The sequence below is a fragment of the Ovis aries genome, chromosome 20 (assembly GCF_016772045.2).
Source record: "Ovis aries strain OAR_USU_Benz2616 breed Rambouillet chromosome 20, ARS-UI_Ramb_v3.0, whole genome shotgun sequence".
In the NCBI taxonomy this organism is placed as follows: Eukaryota; Metazoa; Chordata; class Mammalia; order Artiodactyla; family Bovidae; genus Ovis; species Ovis aries.
The window spans coordinates 21,751,500-21,776,018 of record NC_056073.1 but is presented as its reverse complement, the minus strand read 5'-3'; the positions used below and the strand labels follow the sequence as shown (position 1 = coordinate 21,776,018).

Genomic DNA, 24,519 nt, shown 5'->3' with positions numbered 1-24,519 from the left:
TTAATCCCCCAAAGTCACAATTCTATTCAGGAAGACAAAACATATAAAGTGATAAGATGTCTCATTATCGCAAAATACAAGAAAAATGAAACTGTCATTGCCCAGTTTCTCTAGAAAGGAGAGCCTGGGGCAAAGATAAAAGTGATAACACAGCAGTTTTGAAGGTGAAACCCAGTCCAGCATAGCATGAGTAAGGAGAGCGAAGTGAGGGAATGGTAGCGGTGAGCCAGCAGGAGTGCATGGCCAGGCTGGGGACCACTTCATGGCAGGCTGCACCTAGGCGTACCAGCTTAGCAAGGACATTGCTGGCCATAGGGACAGCTCTGAAGGGTGACAATGAGTAACAGATTGTGACTCTGGGCATTGAAATGAAGGAGGAAGGAGCAGGAACTTATTTATGTAGCTCTCTCATTTTTGAGCTTCCCCAGTGTCTCAGCTGTAAAGAGTCTGCCTGAAATGCAGAAAGTGCAGGTTCGACCCCTGGGTTGGGAAGATCTTCTCGAGGAAGGCACGGCAGCTGATACCAGTCTTCTTGCCTGAAGGATCCCATGGACAGAGGAGCCTGGTGGGCTACTCTCACAGAGAGCTGGACGTGACCGAGGACGCATGCTCTAATCTTTTGCTTTCCATAAGTAAATGTTTACTGTTTGTGGGAGTCAACTACTGCATATTCTGGGAGGCATCATTTGGCTTTTACTGTCCTGTCCTATGATATGATGCTTCATCTAAATTTAGACATAGAAGAAAGCGAAAACTCTGACCAGGCAGCAGATTGGCTTGGCTGTGCACAATCAAGGATTCAGAGCATGGCATTCTCAGGGCAAGTGACTGGTTGGCCTCCGGCAAAGACCCCAAAGTTCCGTTTAGTACGGCAGCTGTGCAAGTGAGCCAGTATCCAGGAGACTGCTGGCACCAAGGGAATCTGAGATTTGTGTCTCATAAAATACGCTGGATCTTTAAAAATAACAACTAAGCAATCCATAGAGATGTGTAAGAGAGATTTATCAGGAATTCTGTCAAATGTAGGTGAATGCAAAAAAATGATGGTTTGAAGTTGAGTAGCTTCTCTTACAATCACACTCTCAAGATTTTGTGCAGCATGACACTTCGCAATGTTATTTGAATCCCTTTTTCTTCAATGACATGCATGTATGTCACAGGCTCTGCTATGAACATAGTGAGGAGTCTGGTGCCTCAAGCAATGCACTGACCACACACTGGGAGAAAAATCAGAGCCATATAAGGAAATCCAGCAGAGCTTCTGGAACTCAGTTGCAAATTTCTCAGGAAATAATGTATATGATTAATGCTATTGTTTTTTTTCTTATTAAGATTAACAATCAGCTTAGTTTAGACTTGAGATTTTGTGATATGTTCGCTAAAGCCAGATTTATTTTTAATTAAAAAAATTATTTATTTTTTACTTTACAATATTGTATTGGTTTTGCCATATATCAGCATGAATCCACCACTGGTGTACACGTGTTCCCAATCCTGAACCCCCTTCCCACCTCCCTCCCTGTACCATCCCTCTGGGTCATCCCAGTGCACCAGCCCCAAGCATCCTGTACCCTGCATTGAACCTAGACTGGCAATTTGTTTCTTATATGATATTATACATGTTTCAATGCCATTCTCCCAAATCATCCCACCCTCTCCCTCTCCCTCTGAGTCCAAAAGACTGTTCTATACATCTGTGTCTCTTTTGCTGTCTCGCATACAGGGTTACCATTACCAACTTTCTAAATTCCATATATATGCGTTAGTATACTGTATTGGTGTTTTTCTTTCTGGCTTACTTCACTCTGTATAATTGGCTCCAGTTTCATCCACCTCATTAGAACTGATTCAAATGTATTCTTTTTAATGGCTGAGTAATACTCCATTGTGTATATGTACCACAGCTTTCTTATCCATTCATCTGCTGATGGATATCTAGGTTGCTTCCTTGTCCTGGCTATTATAAACAGTGCTGCAATGAACACTGGGGTACATGTGTCTCTTTCAATTCTGGTTTCCTCGGTGTGTATGCCCAGCAGTGGGATTGCTGGGTCATAAGGCAGTTCTATTTCCAGTTTTTAAAGGAATCTCCACACTGTTCTCCATAGTAGCTGTACTAGTTTGCATTCCCACCAACAGTGTAAGAGGGTTCCCTTTTCTCCACATCCTGTCCAGCATTTATTGCTTGTAGACTTTTGGATCGCAGCCATTCTGACTGGCATGAAATGGTACCTCATTGTGGTCTTGATTTGCATTTCTCTGATAATGAGTGATGCTGAGCACCTTTTCATGTGTTTGTTAGCCATCTGTATGTCTTTGGAGAAATGTCTATTTAGTTCTTTGGCCCATTTTTTGATTGGGTCATTTATTTTTCTGGTATTGAGCTGCAGGAGTTGATTGTATATTTTTGAGATTAGTTGTTTGTCATTTGCTTCATTTGCTATTATTTTCTCCCATTCAGAAGGCTGTCTTTTCACCTTACTTATAGTTTCCTTTGTTGTGCTAAAGCTCTTAATTTTAATTAGGTCCCATTTGTTTATTTTTGCTTTTATTTACAATATTCTGGGAGGTGGGTCATAGAGGATCCTGCTGTGATTTATGTCAGAAAGTGTTTTGCCTATGTTCTCCTCTAGGAGTTTTATAGTTTCTGGTCTTACATTTAGATGGAACAAAATAGAAAGCCCAGAGATAAATCCACATACCTATGGATACCTTTTCTTTGACAAAGGAGGCAAGAATATACAAGGGATTAAAGACAATCTCTTTAACAAGTGGTGCTGGGAAAATTGGTCAACCACTTGTAAAAGAATGAAACTAGATCACTTTCTAACACCATACACAAAAATAAACCCAGATTTAAAATTACTATCCTGGCTGTTGCTGCTTATTGGAAAATGTCCTTCAAGCACAGAGTAGTGTGTAATTCAAGGACTCATTCTTCCAGCTATTTTGTTTTAACTAGCAGAGTTCAGTTGTAGAAGAAAGAAACAGTGACATCCTACTCATGAAGTAAGATTTTTTTCCCCTCTGTTTTACTGTTAAAGATGTCGCAGGCAAGTTATGAGATCTGCAAGGAACTCTGGCTTACCTAGAGTATGAAAAAGTGGAAAATTATGTTTTCTCCTGACTTCACGCCATTAGACTCTCATGGGGCAAGAATGCAGAGAAAGATTCTGGAGATCCCATGCTAATTTTTTATATATATACAAAAGCAGATCTAGCCCCAATTCATCTCACTGAAGAGAGATAGCAACAGAGCATCAAGGCCATTGCAAATAAATACCCTCTATTCTCCCATGGACATGAATTGATGGTAAATTTACTTAAAGTCTGACTTGCCTAACAAAGTTATTTTGGGGGCTACTTTTGATGAATAAAAATTGTCACCACTTATTGCATGCTTTCTTATTTGCCAGACAGTGTTCTAAGTGTTTTTAAAAATCCTTTTAATCTTTCTAACAACCATAAGGGGAAAGTTACCCTCATTATATGGAGAAGGAGACAGAATTACAGAACTGATATATGTAACCTGCCTAGGGTCACACAGGCAGCAAATAAAATGGGAGAGCTGGAAATGAGCAGTCTAGAGCAGGCAGATTCTTCTTAGCTAAAAATGATTATTGCCTCACCCCTAACACCAGTGATGTATGTGTGTGATATGAATATAAGCATGTATAGAATTTCTTATTTCCCTTATTTGCTCAATAACAAATATGGAAACTAATTCCTAAATATATTTCATTTTTATCTGCTTTGTCAGAGAATACATTCAAATAAGAAAGGGACTCTAGGAGACCCTGAAATTATCCTTCCCTCACCTCTCATAAGCTTTATATCAAACACACAAAGGAGCCTACCTCCTTGTCCTTCATAAATGTGCTCAGGTTTATGAAACTTGAAAAGTGACAGATTGTTTATTAAGTCACTTAATCACTAATACGTCTCGTCTCTTTCTCAAATAGTGAGCTATTACTCCAGCTGCTAAGAAAGTTAATATGCTCATAACTAAGTGATTGAGGAGAGCTGTAATACATCTGTAACTGTCTCATAATGCAAGGTAAATAAGCTGGAAATTATCTCCTGACACTCTTAAGGCTGCCAGGAGACAGAAAGATTCTCCTCCTGGTTCCACCGGATTTGTTTCATGTAAATTTTTGCTGGCCCTTGCCAGGGAATACAAATTTAGAGGGCAAAGAGTTTGAAGGCTTCGGAATACTTTGCTTTTAGGATTCTGCCCCTAGAACAACTCCAAGTTTAAAACAGGTAACACTTTCAATTTGATATTTAAGATGTGCACAAATTTATAATAGTTTTCCTTTGTCTCCTCCATGAGGCATTAGGGATCTTTTCCAGGTCACATCTAATTTTTAGACCAGCGTGAGGGCATCAAGAAGCAAACTGTTGTTAGTCAAAGTTATAAAGATACAGTCTTATGGTGCTTACTTTACTTGGCTTGGGTTTAAACTCCCTTTTTTATGCTTTCCCTCTGGATGCTTTTATTCTTATCTCCAGCCTAATTTAGCACAGGGTTCATGCTCTGTGTGTCTGCAGTTTGTTTAGCATACATTTCTTGGAATTGCCGCATGCTTATGCACAACTATATAACGGGCTTGTGTGTATTAGTAGTTCAGTCGTGTCCAACTCTGAGACCCCATGGACTGTAGCCAGCCAGGCTTCTCTGTCCATGGTGTTCTCCAGTCAAGAATATTGGAGTGGGTTGCCATTCCCTTCTCCAGAGGATCTTTCTGACCCAGGAATCGAACTGAGGTCTCCTGCACTGCAGGCAGATTCTTTATTGTCTGAGCCACCAGGGAAGCCCATAGGATGGGCTTACTGCCAATTACCAGCATAGGTGGTCCCTGCTGAAGGTCAATTATCTCATATCAGGTTGACAGTACACAGAACTGCAGTTCAGTTGGACAATATCAGAATCAACCTTTTTTTTTTCTTTTTGATTGACAGATCCTGCCTCAGGTTTATTTGTCAAATAGCACAGGAGGACACTAGTCCCCTGCAGACAGCAGCCCAGGGGTCACACCACTTTTCTGTCCTCACATTGGCAGATGAAGGCCTGTACTGGAGGCTTTGTGGGTGCTTGGGCACCTTTGAAAGCCTGAGCCTGAGCCTGAGCTGGAGTTGGAGTTGCAGCTGCACCTGCAGTTGTGACCTTGGCTTTGGTTTCAGTCTTGGCCTGGGATTTTGGCTAGCAGAGCCTGAGACCCTTGGCGATGCAGGCATGAGCGGATTTTCTGTGCTTAGGGCGAGCAGTGTAGGCAAGTCACCTTAGCTTGTGGCTGCCACCCTTTGGGATCTTGGGCTTGACCTCCTTAGGCTTCACGAGAGCCTTGACAGCCTCAACACGTGCATTCATGGCCTTGGTGTTATTGGCCTGTGTCTGCTTCAGGCCCTTCACGTGCTTCTCGGTAAAGCACATTCCTTGAGAACTTATAGTCCATCCCCTTAAAAGACTCATATCATCGCGATCAGAGTCATAACTTTTTAAAAATTTTATTTATTTATTTGGCTGTGCCAGGTCTTAGTTGTGGCAAGCAGGCCGTTTAGTCTTTGTTGCATCATGTGGGGGATCTTTAGTTATGGCATTCAGGATCTAGCTCCCTGGCCAGGGATCGAACCCTGGCCCCTTGCACTGGGAGTGTGGAGCCTTAGCCACTGGACCGCAAGGGAAATCCCGATTGGGATTTTTTGATGCTGTTTCTGTGTCATTTTCAGGACTGGTTGTGCATGTGTGGTTCTTGGACTTGGCCATGTCTACACCTGGAGGATGAGAGTGGAGAATTAGAGCTAAGGGCTCACTGGGCTGGGTCTTATCTCTCCACCCTGGTGGGGGACTCCAGATCCTGAAGCTCCTGGGACCTGAAGAGAAAGAGTCAAACTAAGTGTTTCTTCTTTTACATTTTTTTTTCACAAAAGCAACTGTTGCTGTCACCAACACATAGGAGACCACAAATGTGGTCTAGTCATGACATGTCCATTCTTAGTGATGGGACCTTTCCTAGCTACTGTGTTCCTAAGTTCTGGTTCAGAATAGGCACTCAGCTACATAATACACCTGAAGTAAAACAAGCCTTTCTGCCAACTTTAACTGAGCAGTTGCTTTGTGCCAGGGGCTATGCTAGGTGGCTCAGATACTGCTAGTACTTGGAGAAATACAAGTAACTTCTTTCAGTCCTCAAAGAAGGCACTGAGGTCTTAGAATTGACCCCCTCAGCAGGTGGGAGTGCCAGTTTTGGCTTAACTGCATTGCTGACATCTTAAATATCCAAAGGACTTTTGAATTTTTGCATTCGCTTTGATAGTCAATGCATTTAACTTTAAAATATCTAACGTATTCCTCTAAATATTTAATACTGATCATATAATTCATAAGCACTAATATTTTATAAAGTCAAATCTCCTAAGAATTTAAACATTGCAAACTGAACTAGCCGATTTCTTTTAAACATGTCAATAACATTGAGTCTCACATGCCAACTTCTGTTTTCAGCAACATGCACTCAGATAAGATGAAGAAAGATGATGACAATAGTTACACAATTTATTTCTGTTTATAGACTTGACTTTTATAAATGCTCATACTAAATTTGATTGATTCCTCATATCAATTTATTTTGTGTCTTTAGAGTAGCAGAATTATTTATTTTTGTGATTTCAAAAGAAAATGATTATTGCTTTTCATTCGTCAAGTTGCAGTATCCAGACTGGGTCACTGACTGCCTCACTGGCCTCCTCCTCATAGCAACAGTTCACTGGTTATGTCAACGGGACTCTTTGGTCTGTGCTTTCCCTTGAAACCCTTGCCTCCTTCATTCCCTCCAATCAAGTGTCAGGACATATATTTATTAAAAGTAAGAGACTTAATTCCTGGTATGTATAAGGGAAGAGATGTTCCTTCTTCCTTTTTCTCAGAACATTTTTTGTTTTTTTTTGGCAAACCTGTAAATTTCTTCTCTGCATCTTTGAGATGTGTGCACATCTTTTTAAAAAGATCCTGTTGTGCTACTGACCCAGCTTTGGGTTCATTTACCAGATGTTCAGCAATGTCAACTACTGATCCAGATTGTGGTGAAGGAAATTGCTGCATTTATTGCAGGGCACCAAGCAGCAAGCACGGGCCTTTCATGCTCAAAAGACCCGAATTCCTCAATGGCTTTCAGGAAGGGATTTTTAAAGACAGAGGAAGAGAGTTAGACATGGTGCATGATCAGCTTATGCACAGTTTTCTGACTGGTTGATGATGAGGTAACTGGATGATGTTTCGGGAATTTCAATCATCAACGTTCTAGTTCCAACTGGTCTGGCGTCTTTATGCTGGTGGTCACAGGCAGTTAACATCTCCACCTGGTAGGGGTTTTTAGTATCTGCAAAACCACTCAAAGATATGACTCAGGATATTATCTACAGCCCTTGAAAAGGAACTAAAGGTCCTTGAGTTTGTTTTATGACTAAGCTATTATTGTTTTGTCTTGCTTGACTGCTTTCTCTTTTTTTTTTTTTTTTCCCTGTATTTTCTTGCTTCTCTGATTAACTTCATTATTTGGAACTAGAGGAAGGCCTAGGAGGCAAAAGCTTTTCTATAAACAAGAGTTGAGGGACATAGAGGCTTTTCCCCAGGAAGGCCCTGAAGAGTCCTGCTTTGTTTCCATTGCGAGTTTTGCAAGTAGGAACATCTATCTGAAGGATCTGAAAGTCATCACATCAAGGAAGAGAGTTCTGAGACTCCTCCTATATCCTCACTTGGCTGCCTTGTGAATAAACTCTTTCTTGGCTGTAAACCTCTGCGTCCCAGCACTTGCCTTGCTATGCATTGGGCAAATGGATCTGGTTCAATAACAATATCTGCCAGGTTGGATGCTGCTCAATTCGCAAATCATTGAATGGAGCTAATAAGATCTTTAAAATTTACACAGTTGATTTTTTTTTTGAACAACATGGAGAAGCACTGTTCAAATCTATCTTGAGGAAAGGACTCCTTGTCCTCCTACCAGGAACATAGTTATATGAGAGCCTCCAGCGGCTCACAATTTTAAGGTCTCCTTCAGCGTTTGGACCATGATCACACTTTTTGGGAGAGGCGGGGGACAGCTCCTTGCTAATGATAAACAAGGAGGTGGTAACAGCTTCATCATTTCTTCCAGTGAAAAACTTCTCTAACAAGCAGTTTCTGCTCCAGAACTCTGAGTGGGCTGGGGACTTTAGGCATTGAAGTCTGATGGCTCCTCCTGCCAGGAAATTCCTTCCTTCTCTCCTGCCCTTGAATAACTCATATGCCTTTGAGCTCTTAGATCAAGCATCACCCTCTCAAGAATTGGACCTAGGCAAGACGAAAATTGCCTAGGTCCCATTTCCCCATTAGAAACTCCCATAGTAATATTTCTTAATTAATTTTTAATTTTGCAATGATTTGATTAATATGTGTTTCTCATATTGCTTGCAAGTCCACTGTGTCTATTTTTGCTCACTGTTGCATTGCCTTGGCCTAGCACAATGGGAGATAGTTATTAAAATAATCAGTATACATTAGCTGTGTTGAGGTTGTAGTGTATAAATATCGTAAGGGATTTTGACATGTAACTTCATACGCCAACTGGTCATGAAAGGCTTGGTGTTCAGAATGAAACATTTCAACAGTTTTGGGTCTAGAGCTTGGTTGGTATTACAAAAGGTTATATAAAAGAATGAGATGATGAAGATAAAGAATTTAGATAGCATATTAATAGGAGTGAAGGAAAGGCAATGAAGACATGAAATATTGGAGAGGAAGTACGTTGGAGCTTGGTGAGTATTGAATGTGTTTTTTAAGAGGCAAAGTGTTTTGCCACTTAAAAAAAAAAGACAGAGATTAAAGTTAGTGAGAGTGGAGGTTTCTCCTTGATGAGTTTTAACCACCTACTGATTTTTTTTTAATTTACCCTGCTCTCCTCTGTGGTGCTGAAAATAGCCAGAGAACCAGGGCAGTTTAACACTGGTCCTTTTGCTCAAGGCTGCATCTAGCAACTTAATTATTTCTTTAGCGCTGGGTAGAAATAGTTCAGTTTCCTCGAGTAGTGATTTTAAGGAAAGCAAGTCATCTTGAAGAGCTCTGTGCTTCTCTTCCAAAAGTTAAGAACAGGGCAGGAAGTGAATGATCTGTTATACCCCTATGTTGGTTTACTTAATTAGGCACAAAATGCATTCTAAACATGGAACTTACTTTTCTGAAGAAATACACAATGATGAATATCCTGAAGAAGAATGATTATTTTATGGGGCATCCCTGGGACTCACCGCTTTTTGCACTAAAAAGTCAGCCACACCTTGCTGCCTGTGGGCTTATTTCTTCCCACTCTAGTCTTTTAAAAGTGTTCCTTCACATAAGGGCATAGAGAAAGGAAGGTATACTGTGACCCCCCTTGAGAAAGGAAGCCATACTTTATCTCACCTTGTGTTCTTCAGTGCCTGAAAAGTATTAAGTGTTCAGGGAAGGAAGGTAGGAAGGAAATTAGATCCACTATATGAAAAGGAAATGTGAAGACACCATACACAGGAAAGAAAAAGAAAATGAGCTGCAGATGGAATGCTGTGGAAGACGAGATAATGTTCTTATTTTTCTTGTTTTGGTTTGAAGAGTGAACTCGTTCGGGAGGAAAAAAGAATAATGGGATGGTGGAAAGAAAGGAAGAAAGTGGAGTGGAGAGAGATGATTGAGGAAAAGATCAGAAGCCGTTGTGTCTTATTTGGGTGAACTTGACAGAGGATGAGATGGCTGGATGGCATCACCGACTCGATGGACATGAGTCTGAGTGAACTCCAGGAGTTAGTGATGGACAGGGAGGCCTGGCGTGCTGCGATTCATGGGGTCACAAAGAGTCGGACACGACTGAGCGACGGACCTGAACTGAACTGCCACTCAAATCTATAGGGCTTATAGATGACCAACAGTCATCTCTAGAAAAACTAAGTTCAATTAGCAGCTGATATGAAAATTGACATCTACTTCTGTTACTTTAAAAAAAAGAAAGAATTTAAGCATTGCTAAGCTATGTTTACTGCACCAGTTCATTTGCAGGATACTCCTTGATTAGAAAAGGATAGGGGATTTCACAAGAGACCCAGAATTATGCAGTTCAGAGCAGAGACTTGTAAATCTGCTGCCATTTGAGATGTCTGAGTCCATTTCATCTTTCCTGGATGAAGCACAGAGCCTTTAGGTCCTTCTCATCATGGTCTCCAGGTCAGTAAGAAATAGTCTCAGAGTACTTGAACAAATGAGCTTGGCTACCCTCCTGAGAGGTTGTTAAAATGCTGGGAGTCCATTTAACATTATTTTATATAGAATTCAATGTTTGAATCTTCTGTATAACATCAATAAGTAGTAATAAAAACTTTACTTGAATACCTTTAGCATTAGGGAGTTTATGAAAATGTATCAGCATCTGAGGCAGCTTCCCTCTTTGGAAAACTCTTAAAATTTTCCTCTTCTATTGAGCTGCCATCTGCCTGCCTATAATTCACATTCATTTCTTTTCATCTACCATTTGTGCCCACACAGAACACGTGTGTCTCTTTGTCATGTCTATTCTTCCCATGTCTTTTCTTCTTTAAAATTTTGTCAAAGTTTTTCATGCGATATATTCCCTGTAATATCCTGGTTACCTTTCTGAACCTTATAATATCTTATTTAGCACCTTATGCTATGGTCTCAAATACATGTGTTTTGTTATGCATATATTAGTACAGGAAACTTAAATCCTCTGACTCCACACCTGAAATCCTATTGTGAGATATTTTTTCCAAAACAAATTGCTATGTGGTTATCTTCTACTATAATATATTTGCAAACAAAATAACAAACACAGCCTTCTTTTGCTCTTTATTAAAATACAAATATTTTTAATGATGCAATTTGATTCAACCTCCAAATAATTACAATTTTTGTATTTTAGTTTTTTGAAACTCAGAGGATATGTGTCTCTAAAATAGACATTATAACAGTAGTCTGTGGAATTAAAAATTGAATAGATCATTCTTTTAACTACTTACATATTCAAAACTAAAGGTCGTAAGTAAGAGAACTTTAGTCATGATTTACCTAGACATATGTCAGATAAATTAGCAAAATGCATAAATTCCACTAAGGCTCTTAAACAGGGACTTCTTTCATAACATACTTCTCTCAGTTACAAAATGAAAGGTTACAAAGAAAGAAAATGAAAAATAACAACAGACAAAGAAGTTTAATAAAACTGGGACACTGGAAGAACATCCTTGAAAAATGGGAATAATATTTATTAATTTTGAAGGAAAGGTGCTTCGGGCACTGAGTAAGCACCTTTTTTATCCTTACTTTTTCAAATATTTGTGTTATTTACCAAATACGAGACTAGAAGACACTGAAAAATTGATGCAGACTTACCACAGTTTTTCTAAAGAAGCTGCTGAATATTAGAAACAGCATAATCTTACCAAGGAACCAAATAAAAATAAGAACTGCATATTTTCAAATTAATTAAGTAGAATCTTCTCTGACGGCAATTTATATTTCACAGAACTATAATAGATAAAAAAATTGGAAATTAGTTCTTATAAATTAACTTATTACTTGCTAAAGTAGTTTCAGAAAAAAGTGACAACTGATTTTGTTCTGATTGCTTCAGTGAAATAGCTGAGGAAAGAGAGGCCAAAGAAATGCAACAAAGGCCAAAACGTTTTCTTTTGTTGTTTTTACAGATTTTTGTTGTTTAAAAAAAATCTATTTTCTACTTTATTAAAATTTGTATATTTCAGTGAGTGTAAGTGAAGTCTCTCAGTCGTGGCCGACTCTTTGCGACCCTGTGGACTGTAGCCCACCAGGCTCCTCTGTCCACGGGATTCTCCAGGCAAGAATACTGGAGTGGGTTGAGATTTCCTTCTAAGAAAGTACAATTTAATACAATAAAAATTCATCTATTTTAATTGTATAGTTCAGTGAGTTTGAGGAACATAAACATCCATGTGACAACATTATCAAGTACCTAATATTTTCATTAGCCTAAATACTTTCATACAAGGCCCACACATTTTGAGAGAGGATAATGATTTCATGTTTGCTAAGTAAGCAGTTATTTGGAAAACTATAGAAAGAATGTGTTTGACAGTGCCCAATGTTCCTTTTGTAAAAAATTCCTAATATTTTAACAGAACCAAGCACATGATGGCTCTGAGTCTGCTAGTGTCAGCAGTACCCTGGATACAACACAGATTAAATGCACGTGGCCACATCTCCATTCTTTTGCTGTAAAATAAGATCCACTCTCTACTAAACATTACTAGTGAATTGCACACACTGCTACGTAGTATGGTAGTCTGATCCTAACATTCAAAAGGATCAATTTGATCAAAGCAGAATTGCACTGGACAAAGCTCAATAGGTAAGGAAGGCTATATCAAAGCAGTTGCTGTAGGGGAGAGAGATCAGAACTCAATCTGAGCTCAAGTCCACAGAAACAGACGACAGGGCAGGAGAGGTTTTTAGAGCTGGGGTAAGGTGGAGGGGTGTGTCATAGGCCATCTGTGTTTACTTAGCAGCCTTGTTGAAAGGAAAAGCAAACTTTCTCCTATCTTCTTGACAGAAGGTGGTTTTAAAACTTGGAGGAAGGGACTTCCCTGGTGGCACAGGAGATAAGAATCCACCTGCCAATCCAGGGGACACAGGTTTGATCCCTAGTCCGGGAAGATTCCAAATGATATGGGTCAACTAAACCTGTGCAACCACAACTGCTGAGTCTGAGAGCCTCCACTATTGAGGCTGTGTGTTGCAACCTACTGAAGCCCACAGGCTCTAGGGCCTGCGAGCCGCAACTACTGAAGCCCAGGTACCTAAAGCTTGTCCTCTGCAGCAAGAGAAGCCCCCTGTGCTCTGCAATGAGAAGCCCATACACTGCAACTAAGGGCAGCCCCTGCTCATGGCAACTAGAGAAAGCCCATGCAAAGCATCAAAGACCCATTATAGCCAAAAATAAGTAAATAAATGAAATATGAAACAAACCAACTTCAGGAAGACTTGGTGGAAGTTGAGCTCTTACTCTCCCACAAACTGGAAGAAAGAGGCGACATTTTCTTTGATGATTACCATTCAAATGGATGGCTCCCAGGTCTTTGAGAAAGACAGTCTTGGGCTTTAAAAATATTTAAATTTCAAAAAGATGGAGAAAGAATATATGGATTACATGTTTTCTAAAGCAAATGCTCTCAAGTACGGACAGGAAGGACCTAGAATCTGGAAGAAGCCTGTCTAAAGTTCAGTCAAGCTGAGAGGGACCCTGACCTTGGAGTCCTTTAGGAATTCACCTCTTTTACTGCCCTTGATTTGCTTTCAGCCAAAGGTCAGCACACCCCACAATCAGGAAAGCTTCTAACATCTCTACACCTGAGAGTGCAGGCTCAATTGTCTCCAACCAGCAATGGATAAAAGGACTTATACCTTTCCTTAGTCCAATGTTCACTTTATTTTCTGTTTCATAATTAAACTTGTCTGAGCATGATCGACAATAAAAACATCTATCCTTTCTCAGAGAACCTGATCCCCTCTGTAAGGTATTTCCCAGTGACTTAGATCGAATAATCACTGTGGTACATTTTAACAAATCTAGGTTATTCAGCCTTCCATGAGAACATTGCAATTAGAGTCTTCAGGGTCAAAAAGAGTAAACTACTTTTTACATTCTTCTTTCAATATCCTTATTCCTGATAGCTAGTGAGTAATCATCTTGAATAAGAATCACCGAATTTACCAAGAACAAGAAAAAAATTTTAAGGCCATGAGAAGCTACAGTCCAGATTTGGAGGCTCTTCAGTTCATATTATTAATCTCATTCTAAAGCATCTCTATTTGGGTTTCTCCAAGAATCCACCTGCAATGTGGGAGACCTGGGTTCGATCCCTGGGTTGAGAGATCCCCTGGAGAAGGGAAAGGCTATCAATTCCAGTATTCTCGCCTGGAGAATTTCATGAATTGTACAGTCTATGAGGTTGCAAAGAGTTGGACATGACTGAGCGACTTTCACTTCACTTCACTATACAGGAAGATTCCCCCAATAATAAGTGGATACTTCCTTACGTTACCATAAGGATTCTCTCTGAACAGGGAGTCTTCCACAAATGAAAATTTTGGTTTCTTTCCTTGTAAGCAGAAGCTACTCGAAATCCTCCATACCATAGTTTTTTTCCAGTCTAATAAAATTTTTATTATCCTATCTAAACCATGTGCCCTGCTACAATTAGGTTATAGTAATTGACCAGCATCTGCCCTCTTCCTAGATCCCTGCAGGTAGTTCAATTTGATGACTGCCTACAGCTGCTAAGACTAATTTTGGAATCTATTCTCTATCTAGGAGCATTCTAGTAATTCCTATTAGCATTTAAAATTAATGTTTTCAGGCTGCTAAGAAAATAGAGAGACAACTTTAAATAATGAAGGATTTATATTTCCCCTGATTGATAGAAAGAGTTATATTCTCTAGATATTGCTATATATCTCCTGTCCAGGTTAATTATTGTGTGAACTCACCATGAGAAGAAATTTATCAGGTAGTTGCATTTTGTTTTTCTAGTTCCAGAATCAAGTTTTAGAAAAGAAATAGAGGAAAAGAAGCTAGGGGATTTAAAATTGAGGAGTAACCTAACAGATATATACTTCAATTTTTCATAGAATTCTAAGGAGAAAAGTCTTAAAATGCTTATTTCAACTGTAGGAGGCTAATATATCAGATGTAGTCTATGACTGGATGTTGATCTTGGTAACAGCAAATGAATGAGATGATTTTCATTAAAAAAAGTTTAATTAAAATATGGTGCTGATGACAATAATACCCAAAGTCAGGTAACTATGAAATAGGCTATTTGGTATAGAATATAATATAACTGAGAAAAACAGAGAATTGGGTCTCATCTGCAGGAACATAGTATGGTTTCAATGGTACTGCTTTCTAAGTGTAATGAATAGGGAAATGTCTTCCATCTGAGGACTACTATCAGATTTTAGTGTTGAATCAGGCCATAGAATCTGTTGATAAGGTAGAAGTGGGAAGAAGAAAAACATTCAAGTAGGGAGAACAGACTACAGGCTGTGAAGCAGCAAAGAGCTAGATTATTTGGCCATCAAATTGGAAAGCAAATGTGATCTGATGCCATGAGTGAAAAAAATAAAAAGAGAGCTGTGGGAAATAGAATCAGAGAGGTTGGCAAAGGCTAGCACTCATGGAGATCCACAGGTAATGCACCATTAGGTGACGGTGACTGGGTTTCACCAGGTGAGAAGCAGAACACAGAAGCAGCTCAGGGCAATCATGCTCTAGTCACCTGAAAAAAGTAGTTTAACACAGCTGTATTACATCTGTCATCTTTGTGAGAAAGAAATGAACATTTAAAATTTCAGAAAGGAACTTCCTGGAGGTCCAGTGGTTAGGGCTCCATGCATTCACTGCCCAGGGCACAGGTTTAATTCCTGATCAGGGAACTAAGATCCTGTAAGCCACAAGGAAAAAAAAAAAAAAAAGAAAGAAAGAAAAGAAAACTTCAGAAAAAGAGGAGAAAAAAGTCCTATTGTGGATTTTTGGTAAGTTAAGGGTATCTTCTGGAAGAAAAACAAAATCATATGTAACTTTTAAGCTGGTAGAAGAGATTTCAATTGAGGAAATGGAAGTTAGGAAAGAAAAAGAGGAGGTGGTGTGGGAGAAAGAAGACCTAAATTATAGCAAAAATGTTAAATTCTGTGGAAGATATAAATCTTTATATATGTGATGTCAGTGACTACGAATAGCAAGGAGATATAAGAAAACCTTCCCCAGGGATCAATGCAAAGAAAAAGAGGAAAACAACAGAATGGGAAAGACTAGTGATCTCTTCAAGAAAATTAGAGATACCAAGGGAATATTTCATGCAAAGATGGGCTCAATAAAGGACACAAATTGTATGGACCTAACAGAAGCAGAAGATATTAAGAAGAGGTGGCAAGAATACACAGAACTGTACAAAGAAGGTCTTTATGACCGAGAAAATCACAATGGTGTGATCACTCACCTAGAGCCAGACATTCTGGAATGCAAAGTCAAGTGGGCCTTAGAAAGCATCACTGCAAACAAAGCTAGTGGAGGTGACAGAATTCCAGTTGAGCTATTTCAAATACTGAAAGATGACGCTGTGAAAGTGCTGCACTCAATATGCCAGAAAATATAGAAAGCTCAGCAGTGGCCATGGAACTGGAAAAGGTCAGTTTTCATTCCAATCCCAAAGAAAGGCAATGCCAAAGAATGCTCAAACTACCACACAATTGCACTCATCTCACATGCTACTAAAGTAATGCTTAAAATTCTCCAAGCCAGGCTTTAGCAATATGTGAACTGTGAACTTTCAGATGTTCAAGCTGGTTTTAGAAAAGGCAGAGGTCCCAGAGATCAAATTGCCAACATCTGCTGGATCATTGAAAAAGCAAGAGAGTTCCAGAAAAACATCTATTTCTGCTTTATTGACTATGCCAAAGCCTTTGACTGTGTGGACCACAATAAACTGGAAAATTCTGAAAGAGATGGGAATACTAGACCACCTGATCTGCCTCTTGAGAAACCTGTATGCAGGTCAGGAAATAACAGTTGGAACTGGACATGGAACAATACACTGGTTCCAAATAGGAAAAGGAGTACGTCAAGGCTGTATATGGTCACCTTGCTTATTTAACTTACATGCAGAGTACATCATGAGAAACGCTGGGCTGGAGGAAGCACGAGCTGGAATCAAGATTGCCGGGAGAAATATCAATAACTTCAGATATGCCAATAACACCACCCTTATGACAGAAAGTGAAGAAGAACTAAAGAGCCTCTTGATGAAAGTGAAAGTGGAGAGTGAAAAAGTTGGCTTAAAGCTCAACATTCAGAAAACAAAGATCATGGCATCCAGTCCCATCACTTCATGGGAAATAGATGGGAAAACAGTGGAAACAGTGGCTGACTTTATTTTGGGGGGGCTCCAAAAATCACTGCAGATGGTGACTGCAGCAATGAAATTAAAAGACGCTTACTTCTTGGAAAGAAAGTTATGACCAACCTACACAGCATATTCAAAAGCAGAGACATTACTTTGCCAACAAAGGTCCGTCTAGTTAAGGCTATGGTTTTTCAACCATATGGTTTTCGGTCATGTATGGATGTGAGAGTTGGACTGTGAAGAAAGCTGAGGGCCGAAGAATTGATGCTTTTGAACTGTGGTGTTGGAGAAGACTCTTGAGAGTCCCTTGGACTGCAAGGAGATCCAACCAGTCCATTCTGAAGGAGATCAGCCCTGAATATTCATTGGAAGGACTGATGTTGAGGATGAAACTCTAATACTTTGGCCACTTGATGCGAAGAGCTGACTCATTGGAGAAGACCCTGATGCTGGGAAAGATTGAGGGCCGGAGGAGAAGGGGATGACAGAGGATGAGATGGCTGGATGGCTTCACTGACTTTATGGACATGGGTTTGGGTGGGTTCTGCGAGTTGGTGATGGACAGGGAGGCCTGGTGTGCTGTGTTTCTTGGGATCACAAAGAGTCAGACACGACTGAGAGACTGAACTGAACTGAACTGAAGTGACTATGAAAGAGTTGTTGTTGTTCAATTGCTCAGTCATATCTGAATCTTTGCAACCCCATGGACTACAGCACTCCAGGCTTCCCTGTCCATCACCAACTCCCGGAGTTTGCTCAAAGCCATGTCCATCGAGGCAGTGATGCCATCCAACCATCTCATCCTCTGTCATCCTTTTCTTCCCCTGCCTTCAATCTTTCCCATCATCAGGATATTTTCCAATGAGTCGGCTCTTTGCATCAGATGGCCAAAGTATTGGAGTTTCAGCTTCAGCATCAGTCCTTCCAATGAATATTCAGGGTTGATTTCCTTTAGAGCGGACTGGTTGGATCTCCTTGCAGTCCAAGGGACTTTTAAGAGTTTCTCCAACACCACAGTTTAAAAGTATCAGTTTTGGTCTTCAGCCTTTTTTATGGTCCACTCTCACATCCATACGTGACTACTGGACAAACCACAGCCTTGACTAGACGGACTTTTGTCGGCACAGTAATGTCTCTGAAAGGGTAAGGACATCTAAAAGTTTCTCCATAAGAGCAACAAAATAAATCTTGCAAAAGATGATCAGAGTTGATTTTATCAGAACTTTAGAAGTTAACTAAAGTCTTGCAACAATCTAGAGAGTATTTAATCAAGAAAAGTGATGGCAGCAGGAGAAAACCAGTGAGCATCGGTCGTGCTTTCAGTACCTCAAGTTCCATCTCTTGCTTTCAGTTTTAACAGGAGCCTCAAAAACGAATTGCCAACAGCTATGGTGAAAACTAGCAGCCTGGAAGCAGTGCAGGGGGGCAGAACTCAACTCCAGCTTGTTCAAAGCCTTGATTCCAGAGAATTATTATTTGATCTCTCTTGTGAGTCCCTGGAAGACCATTTGCAAGGCTGTTGTGTTTGACTAACTCAGAACTTATCCATGTCAAATGCCTTTACCTTGGGGGAGGGTGGAGGTGACGGGGGTAAGCATTTGTCAGAAAAAAGAGAAAGGCAGGATGGTTTCACCTCATCCTCCTGGGACCACAGTGACTCTGATCAGAGATCTGCCTCTTTCAGTGTTCTGGGTTCCTATGAGTTCCTGCTGCTGCTGTCACTCTTGCTGCTGCCGTCACTCTTGCTGCTGCTAAAAGTTCACTTGGGAGCTGGGGCACTAGAGAATGAAAGTAAGAGAAACACAGGAGACATTTTCCCACTTTCTGCATGTTAAAGGACTCGTTCCCACTCTGAAGCCAGAACTAAACTGCTGCTCTTTGAGCTCTCGATGAACACTGGTGCTTACTTTTAGGTTTTAGCAGTTGTTGAGTGGAAGCTTCAGGTTACTGGAGGGAAATGAAAAACAAAACAAAACAAAACAAAAAAAACAAATACAAAAATGATAATACACCACTGGCCCAGCGCTGTTTAGAATTCCGCTCTCCTCCCCCAGCCCACCTGCCATATTCACTTTTTGGAGACCTCACGCTGCTGCTCCAAACCTTCTCTCCAGGTTTTATAGCTACATTCAGTGGGTATGTTTACTTCTTACCCAGAGCCAGACCCTAATCTATTTTCCCTTCTTTATCTTTCTGAGCCATTTCAATTATGCAATCTGGTCATCTTGTGCATAATTTTTTCTGTGTTTGTTCTGGAACAAGACAGAAAAAAAAATGGAAAAGAAGAAAGAAAAGATGACATGGAGGGAGGGTAAAATGTGAAAACCTAGGAAAATTAGAACAGAGGAAGGAAAGAGGAAAGATCTCCAATACTACACATTGTTGGAAAACATCCTGATTCCTAGAAACTTTATGCTGTCTATGTGGTAGATGAAACCAAATTTTTATACAGGAATGACTATTTCAAAGCAGAGCCTCATAAGCTTAAAACTGTGTTTTGTCTTCCCTTCTTGTCAAACTGTGCTTACAGGACTCTGTGATTTGTTTTTGTTTAGGGATCTCCAATAATAGATCTGACATGTCACATGTCAGTTTGCTACAGAAATAAAACAATTACAGGTTGCCACCACACGCTGCAACATCAGTGTTTTCTGATGCATAAGTTGTTTAGCAAGAGAACAATATCTGTCCTGTGTTTCAATCTCACTCCATTTTATACAAGTCTGGGACTGTCAGGTAAATTGATGCATTGGTTATCCAAAGGTTTGAAGATAGCATAGTGGTTATTACATTCACCTAACATATGACAAGTGCCCGGTTTGAAACCAGGTGGAAACATGGGTTCTCATCTTATTTCTGAGTCTTTAGGGCTTCCTTGGTAGCTCAGAGAGTAAAGAATCTGCCCACAATGCAGGAGACTTAGGTTCGATCCCTGGGTTAGGAAGATTCCCTGGAGAAGGGAATGGCAACCCTCCAGTATTCTTGCCTGGAGAATTCCATGGACAGAGGAGCCTGGCGGGTTACAGTCCATGGAGTCACAAAGAGTTGGACATGACTGAAGCAACTTGGCAAGCACACAGCATGAATTCTATTCATGTTTCTGTTGGAAATGTAGAGAGAGTTTTTCCTCAGAAACCAGACTTTTCTTTGCATTAAGTTTTACAATTCTTTCTGGTTTTTATGTGTGGAAGAGTTGTATTTGGCATGGGACCAGAACTCCATTTTTCCTCTCTTTCTAGGCTCTGCTGGTTGATGCAGGTAGGATTGTGGACATAAATCTAAAGACGCACAGCAGAGCTAGATGATGTGCTCATTTAAGTGTTATTTTCATTTTGCTGAACATAAAAGTGGTAAATAGATTGAAACAAATATATTGAATTCTATCAAGGTAAAGGATCATTCTACACTCTCTATAAGTGTGAGCATGCCCAGGGTTGTCTGCATAACTATCAGAGTTATTGTTGTTCAGTCGCTCAGCCGTGTCTACTCTGTGAGCCCATGGACTGCAGCATGCCAGGCTCCCCTTTAGATCCCCTAATCAATTATTTCCTGAGGAAATTCTAGAAAGAAATTCTTCTGTACCAAAGTGGTAACCATAAGCTTGGTTTATGCCATTAGCATATGGTTTAGTCCACAAGCTTGTCCTGGGACTATAGGTCATTAGCCAAGAGAAGGACTGATACTGACCATAGAGTATCCTGTGTGACTCGATTTATTTGCCAGCCAAGCTCTCCATGATTCATTCCTGAGTTTTCAGGAGAGGGTTCTTCAAGAAAGGCTAAAAGAGCCACATGTTTAGTATTTTTGTAATAGCTAAGTGATCTAGACAACACTGATCTCTCAGCCACCTTTGCAAATAGAGGTTGATGATATTTGCTTTGCCTCCAAGAAATAAATAAATTAACCTGTAGGATGGAGGAGTTGCTAGACTCATTTCGAATCACAGAGAGAAAGGAGCTGTGAGAACGATGGAGGGATGGCAACTTCTTGGTCAGGTTCCTGCAAAGCCCACATCAGGATCAGAAAAAGGATGATGACAAATGCCAGGGATGCAATCGGAGGCTGTGACCACCGGGGAGACCACCCTGGAGGCTTCCTGGACCCGGGCAGAAGATCACCAGCTTTGCAAAAGCACCCCAGACCTCCTCTGAAACAAGAATTCAATTTCATCATTGTTATTATGGCACTGCAAACTGGTTTTATACGAATAACACATATGTGTTTCTTTTTGTTTTATCTGACAGAATACATAGAATTTCAAACTTTTGAATACTGAATGTAACATTCAAGGACAGTAGTAAAATTTTGTTAAATATAACATTTCCACCACTTTTTATGCTCTTTGATCTGTATCAGCAAAAAGAAAGAATAATAATAACAATAATAATAATTATATCAAAAGCCAGAAAGTCATTATAGCTGAGAGGTAACAAGGGAATACCAGACCACCTGACCTGGCTCTTGAGAAACCTTTATGCAGGTCAGGAAGCAACAGTTAGAACTGGACATGGAACAACAGACTGGTTCCAAATAGGAGAAGGAGTACGTCAAGGCTGTATATTGTCACCCTGCTTATTGAAATTATATGCACAATACCTCATGAGAAACGCTGGGCTGGAAGAAGCGCAAGCTGGAATCAAACTGCTGGGAGAAATATCAATAACCTCAGATATGCAGATGACACCACCCTTATGGCAAAAAGTGAAGAGGCAGAAAATAAAGTGAAGACTTTATTTTTGGGGGCTCCAAAATCACTGTAGATGGTGATTGCAGCAATGAAATTAAAAGATGCTTAGTCCTTGAAAGGAAAGTTATGACCAACCTAGACAGCATATTCAAAAGCAGAGACATTACTTTGCCAACAAAGGTCTGTCTAGTCAAGGCTATGGTTTTTCCTGTGGTCATGTATGGATGTGAGAGTTGGACTGTGAAGAAGGCTGAGCGCCGAAGAATCAATGCTTTTGAACTGTGGTGTTGGAGAAGATTCTTGAGAGTCCCTTGGACTGCAAGGATATCCAACCAGTCCATTCTGAAGGAGATCAGTCCTGGATGTTCTTTGGAAGGACTGATGTTGAAGCTGAAATTCCAATACTTTGGTCACCTGATGCTAAGAGTTGACTCATTGGAAAAGACTCTGATGCTGGGAGGGATTGGGGGCAGGAGGAGAAGGGGACGACCGAGGATGAGATGACTGGATGGCATCACCGACTCGATGGACGTGACTGTGGGTGAACTCCGGGAGATGGTGATGGACAGGGAGGCCTGGCGTGCTGCAATTCATGGGGTCGCAAAGAGTTGGACACGGCTGAGTGACTGAACTGAACTGAACAAGGAGTTAGAGCTTTAAATCCTCAGTCTGTACTGTTCCTAGTGATTCCTTTAGAGATGTTTGCATCCCACTATGGGCTTCCCAGGTGGAGCTAGTGGTTTAAAAACCTGCCTGCCAATGTAGGTAGATGCAAGAGATGAAGGCAACCCACAACAGTATTCAGGGTGCAGTCAATAGGGTTGCAAGGAGTTGGGCATGACTGAAGTGACTTAGCACGCATGGACGCACATGTGGGCTCTAAAGATATTCATGATCAGCTGTGAATAAGAATCCACCATCAATGCAGGAGACCCTGGTTCGATTTCTGGGTCAGGAAGATCCCCTGGAGAAGGGAAAGGCTACCCATTCCAGTTTTCTGGCCTGGAGAATCTCACGGAGTGTATAGTACATGGGGTCACAAAGAATCGGACACGACTGAGCAGCTTTCACTTTTCCTAGAAGAGAGCATTTCCTAAATGTTCTTGCAGGTGTTTTGAATATAACATAAAGATTTTTTTTTTCTCTCTATGAAATTTTAGTAATTTAGGAAGTCTACCGTGTTGGGAAACTTTGCAAATTTGTTCTTATCAAAGGCAAGTTAAACTAAGTTTTAGGTACCTGCCTTCTTAACCCAGGTTTCATGGAAGGGGACTTTAGACATTATCTAAGCCAAAGATTTTTAGTGTGGGAAGGTAGGTATCAGAATCACATAGACGGCCCTGCTTCTGGACAGGGGACAAGGGACTAGCAGGGCATCCCTATTCCTGTACATTTATTGAATGTACGGCAAAAAAACCATTTTCAGAATACTAGTCATAGCTCAAAATATTTCAGGTAACAGACGGGTGCTGCTTCTGCCTGGAATATGGAATGTCTCCAGATACCTGAGTAGACAGCTGCTTAGGATCGCATGGCATTTATTATATAAGGTCTGTAAAGCAGGACCGTTTAACAATAAATGTTTTCACCAGTGATTGTATGTGTGTATGTAAGAGAGTTGAGTAGAAAAATCATAATTTATGTAAAAGCAAAAAAAAAAAAACAAAATTGAACTGCTCAGGGTTGTGATTCTCCCAAATAAGCACACAGGATTGGAAGATGCCAATGATGGGAATGACTCTGTGTGAATGAAGCCATCCACGTGTTGGAGTCAATTGTTCCTACGCCTGTGAGCTCCTTAGAGCACAGGACACAGCTCTTCACTTCTGCAGCTCTTTGAGTTGCACATTCATTCACTGAATTACTGGGGACACACTAAAGCCCAGCACTACACTAAGCATAGAAATCGTGGTGAACAAACTTTGATATCCTGCTTAGTGCAGGGTTGAAAACACGGTAGCTTTTAATAATCTTTTACTAAACTGAATTCTCTTTCATTTTCCCTCCTTCTCTTTGTTCTGCAAATATTCATTGATAATGTTAAGCTATCAGTGGTTACATATCTATTCTGTGTATTTTAAAGATACATTTAAAGGTACTTCTGCCTGGTTTGCAGAATTTGGGCTCATAAATAGGTTTCCTGATCATTACTCATTACCAAGAAAATTTTTAGAATGAGTGATGAAAGGATTAACATCATTTTCATTCATTGCCTTTCTTCAGAGATTCTTGTATTACATCCTGAGTCTTCCTTTTTTTGAGTTTTTTCTTTTTTTAAGTTTTATTTATTTATTTACTTTGCAATATTGTAGTGGTTTTGCCATACATTGACACGGATCCGCCATGGGTGTACATGTGTTCCCCATCCTGAACCCCCTCCCACCTCCCTCCCCATCCCCTCCCTCCTAGTCATCCCAGTGCACCAGCCCCGAGCACCCTGTATCATGCATCAGACCTGGACTGGTGATTCGTTTCACATGTGATAATTTACATTTAATCACTAACATACCTTCTTTCTCAGTCCTCCTTTAAGGTTATTTTTGTAACAAGAATCATTAATTTAGAATGTTGCCATATATGTCTTCTATAAAATATAACCGACTGACATTGGATTTTGTCTATACATTGAGCTATCTTCCTCTTCAGTTCAGTTCAGTTGCTCAGTCGTGTCCGACTCTTTGCGACCCCATGAATTGCAGCATGCCAGGCCTCCATGTCCATCACCATCTCCCGGAGTTCACTCAGACTCATGTCCATCGAGTCACTGATGCCATCCAGCCATCTCATCCTCTGTCGTCCCCTTCTCCTCCTGCCCCCAATCCTTCCCAGCATCAGGGTCTTTTCCAATGAGTCAACTCTTTGCATCAGGTGGC

At 40.4% G+C, this 24,519-nt stretch overlaps 1 pseudogene; it reads right to left on the bottom strand.

The window, feature by feature from the left end:
- Positions 1 to 5,032: 5,032 nt before the first annotated feature.
- On the bottom strand, positions 5,033 to 5,767 carry LOC114109545 (large ribosomal subunit protein eL29-like; annotated as a pseudogene).
- Between the last annotated feature and the right edge of the window lie 18,752 nt (positions 5,768 to 24,519).